The sequence below is a fragment of the Gavialis gangeticus genome, unplaced genomic scaffold (assembly GCF_001723915.1).
Source record: "Gavialis gangeticus isolate Ggan-Ray unplaced genomic scaffold, GavGan_comp1, whole genome shotgun sequence".
NCBI lineage: Eukaryota > Metazoa > Chordata > Crocodylia > Gavialidae > Gavialis > Gavialis gangeticus.
In genome coordinates, this window is record NW_017729032.1 from 2,978,979 (window position 1) to 2,983,872 (window position 4,894).

Below are 4,894 nucleotides of genomic sequence, written 5' to 3' on the forward strand. Positions count from 1 at the left end.
TTGTGGGGGGGGGTGGCAAACTATATATTCATGTTTCATGAATACATGTATTTAGGAGTTCACTTTATTATTATGATAGGAGACACTGGTAGGCTTCCACACTGCTTTAAACACTGTAGATACATCAATAAAATACTGCCCAAATGATGGCTGTCTGTCTCACTCTCTCTCTCTTTATAGTGGTCTTTTGTTTTACTTGTGGAGGAACATGGATTTTGGGGTATTTTACAGAGTGACTTTGGGATTTTTTTTCAAAAGGGATTTTTCAGTTTTCCAATAGGAAACACCAGAATTCCTGCTAGGGAGGCCAGTGGCAGGACCCTGCCTGCTCAGAGCTGGCACCTTGGACCCAGTTGGCTGTGGCGGACCTCCTGTCCAAACGGGGCCAGGAGGACATGCTTTGACAGTTCAAAGCAGGCCACCACACCTGGAACATCTTTTGGGCGATAGCTGCCCAGATGGCCGGGCAGGGGCACACGTGGCAGTAGTGCCACACAGAGGCTAACTCTGCAGCCACAGCCCACTGGCAGTTGGCCCAAAGGGACAGATGTCTCTACTGGCTGTGCAGTCCCCATCCGGGTCTGGCACATGCACAACAGGTCACAGCCAGGTGGCAACCCCCACTGATAGACTGCTGCAGTGGGCAGAGGGTGCTGGGAATTCTCAGGGCTGCTTCAGCAGTCCAGCTGGCACAAGGGGTAGTGTCCCCAGGTACCAACTGGCTGGGCCCCAGCAGCTCCTGAAAGCAAGTAGCCCTGAGCTACTTGCAAGGGAAGCTTTTTGTACTGCTGGGGCCTGGACAGGGCAGGTTTTTTTTTACTGCTGGGGATAGCACAGGTGCTGGGCCCGGGCTCTAGGTCCCCCTGGCTGCAGATCTGGGAGGAGCCAGGCGGGGTTATTTTGCCCTAAGTGGCACAATTTGCTCTACCACAAAGTGCATGTCCAAGCGCGTGCACTGAGGCAAAAAGCCCCGACTCCAATTTGCACCGCATCTATTTGACCTGCTACAAGCGCATGTGCTTGCACGTATGGATGCACCCTATGAGGGTAAGTGCTACATCTGTGCAGATTTGAGCCCATGTTTTCCAAGTTCACAGTTCTGCGAATAAATCACACTTTTTTACTACCATAATGAGCACCTTGTCTTACAACCACCAAGTTTAACAACAGATGGAATTCTTCTTTCTTCACAAATAGTAAATTTTGATGTAAAAAATGGGAAGCATGCCAAATCGACCAAAAAATATTTGTGCCCAAGCCAGGGTACTCAGCGTAACTATCTCTGCCAAAATCCAAGACAAATCATACTGAAGTCATAAAATGTCAGTTTTTCAGAATTTTTTTTTGATTAAAAGGAGGGTAGTACTAGATCTGAGCTAGAGAGGCTGAGAAGTTACATGCTGCTAAAGATAAGAATGCATCAAAGCATGTGCAATTTTGTTTTTGTGCAGAATTTGAAATACCTTGGTATCTTGTACCAGCAAATTTTCAAATGCCAAGAACAGTGCAATCTACTTAAAACCAGGTTAATACTGAACCTTGCACAGCATTCACTTTAAGCAGGCATTGAACCATTTCAGCTGACATAAAAATTAGGGGTGTGTAAAGTGGGCCGTATTCAAGTCCGATTCGGCACAATTCAGGGAAAAGTGATTTGATTCGTTGATTCAGATCACTGTCCTGATTCGATTTGGCTGAATCCAAATCTAAAGATTCGATGCTGATTCAGAGAATCAGCGATTCAGCCATAGATACAGCTTTAAATGTTTTTTTTATATACCTTGTGGTACCAGGTGCGACTCCTGAACACTACGATGCTAGGGTGGATGGAGTGTCCCACAGGAGTGCAGGGAGGCCCCCTGCATGCTCAGCAGCAGACCCGGAAGTACTTCCAGTCCACTTACGGGCCTGCCGCCGAACATATGGGGGCCCCCCTTTGTGCCCCTCTCGGCTCAGCAATCAGCCGCAGCAGGACCCCAGGTCTGTCCCAGACCCAGGAGGCATCAGTTGCTGAGCCGGGAGGGGGTCCCCAACATGTTCCACAGCAAACCTGGAAGTGCTTCTAGTCCACCTGCAGGTTTGCTGCCGAGCATGCTGGGGACCCCCTCCCCCCCCACACTCCCATGGGACGCTCCATCCATCTCACCATCTTGGCGTTCACGAGCCCCCTGGTACCTTGAGGTACGTAGAAAAAAAAACATTTAAAACTGTTTATGGTCGAATCATCGAATCTCTCCAAATCAATTTAGAGGGTTCCAATTTGATTCAGAGAGATTAAAGGGTCTCCTGATTCAATTCAGCTTCGGCCACCGAATTGGGCCAAATCTCTGCTGAGTCAAACCAGCGACCAAAGCTTTGCACATCCCTAATAAAAATATCATTCCCCTGAAGCCTTTCAAGATAACTAGTAACTTCCATGTGGAATAACTGTCAATGATTGTATTGATATTTTGACACAGTCAAGACAATGACAGTCACTTCCTAACATGGCAATATCTAGCATAAAATGCTTTTAAAAAAGCGCTTCTATATTAGCAAATCAGAAAGCATCCATTCAACATGTGTTCAGCAGTAAGCAGTCCAAAAAACCAACACAAAACAAAAACCCAAAAAACTATTTACAGCACTGTAGACATTTTGGGGATTTTTCCCCCTCTTTATGTATTAAGCAAGGAATGGGGAAAATACGGGCCGTGGGCTGGAACTGGCCCACCAACCATTTGGATCTGGCGGCCCACTGGCAGGCACACACCAGTTGACTGCATCTGGCCTGTGGCTGCCCCTGCAGTGTTGTGGATGGGGCCGAGTCTGGCCTGTTCCTTCCCAGGGCAGCCAGTTCTGCATTCCTGCATGCCAGACGGACCCAGCCCCTGCCAGTATGCACCGCTTCCCACTGGGGCTACTGCAGCTACCTGGGTACTGTTCGGTTCCCACTACCTCCTGCGGCTCTTCTTCCACCTGCCCCAGCTGTGCTGCTCTGGGCAGCAGATAGGGTGGGGAAGTGGTGGTGAGCAAGGGGGAAGCTGCAGCTGGGTGGCTTCTACCCCAGCACGCAGGGCTCCAACTCCCGGCCACCAGCCACCCACCCGGCACAACTAGTAGCCACCTGCGGGGGGCCGAGCGGGGGAAAGGCAGCCCCACTGCGAAGCTGTATGCACTGGCTCAGCCTCATGCATAACACTGTGAGGGTGGCCATGGCCAGAAAAAGGGGGTGGACTGCACCTACACTGCCTGAACGAGCTTTGCTGTACATGTCCCCTGTCCCCCACTTCCCCCACCCCAAGTCATCTCTTAGGACCTAGCGCACAGGCAGTCCCATGCATCCCCCCCACCTAATATATAACAGTAAGATTATTTTGAGCTATTATACGATTGCCTTTACATATACTACTCAAAAAAACGTAAATCAGAACAAAAACAAATTTTTGAAATAAAATTGTGTGTTATAGTTGATGTTTGATTTTAATATATGATTTGTTTTTTTATCTACAAGTTGTTAAAATGGTATCTTCTGAAAGACTGTGCATGTTTGTCTCTCAACAGCTCACCAAAACTCATTAAGTGGCCCTCCAGCTGAAATAATTACCCGCCCCTGTATTAGGCTATTCTGTGCCTGTTATAAACCATGCTTATTACAAAACCTGGTTGGCACCAAGTTAAACAAGGGCTCCTAGCAAGTTAGCTAACAGGTACAGACAACCCCAAATCTCTTCAATTTTTTAGGACTTGCAGCCACCTTCATAATTATATTGGAACAATGTAGTTCACAAGTATGCTTCCCAGGAGGACACAGTCCATCTGGATTCAAGGAGCAGACCGTAAAGATGTCCTCAATAGACCATTATCTGTTTTGACTCACACATCCAACCCCACTGCTATATTAAAGTACAAGACGGACATGGATACACTCCCGGACTTTGCAAGCTGTATTTAGACAGAAGGCATTGTATGCAAGTAGTCACAGTTCATGCATGCTTTTGTTTTTGGATATTCAAACCGAGACAGCCTGGGACAGGTGTTTAGAAATCCTGAACTCCTACAATCCCCACGGATGTTCATAAAACTGAAAATCAGGTCCAAGGAATCCCAGGAAAGGACACAGAAGTGACATGCTCCAAATCAGGGAGGATTTCAGCCTGAAATATTTATTACTTAGGCTCAAGAAATGACTGCTACAAAGACACTTGAGAGAATTCATCCCTTAGGACTAGGGAGACTAACTGGAGTTAGAGGCTCAAGAGAGCGCGATCTGTACCCGTGACTTATCAAGAAGCCCCTGCAGGCACCTGGTCTTATGATAAACACACAACAGCTTTTATATATCTCAGCATAACTGACTTGCTTTAACTGTGCCACTGTCACACACGTGTGGGCACACACGCACGCACAAACACAAACACCCCTCCACTTTTGCCACATGGGCCATGGTTTGTTCTGCTTCTCTCCTTCAGTGGTGCTCCCAAACCAAAGTGCCATGTGTTACACACATGCACACCCACATCCTGGGCTCCTGTCTGCAAGGACACACTCCTCACCCTCGGGCTCACAGCCTGTCATGTTGCCTGGCCCCTTCCCGCCCTACTTTCCTATGATCTTACGCTCACACATACCCTCCCTGAATGGGTACTGGCTATCATGCACACACACACACACACACACACACACACCTGAACCACAGCCTGTCAAATGTGCCCACAATGATACACTCCCACGAACATGCCTTGCTCTGGGCCACTGCCCATCACATTCACCCCCTCCCACCCTGAATGGATATGCTGGCTGTTACCCCACCCCCCACCCCAACACCATGGGCTACCATCAGTGCCCTCCCAAATGAGGGTGGTGCCTGCCAGAAACCCACTCCCCCCGCCCGTCACCTGGGCCAGTGTCTCTC

At 48.6% G+C, this 4,894-nt stretch overlaps 1 protein-coding gene across 1 annotated transcript in view; it reads right to left on the reverse strand.

Annotated features, from left to right (window-relative positions):
- The window catches only part of THAP12 (THAP domain containing 12), a 15,992-nt gene that overhangs the window by 10,097 nt on the left and 1,001 nt on the right, over positions 1–4,894 (reverse strand). The window lies entirely within an intron of this gene.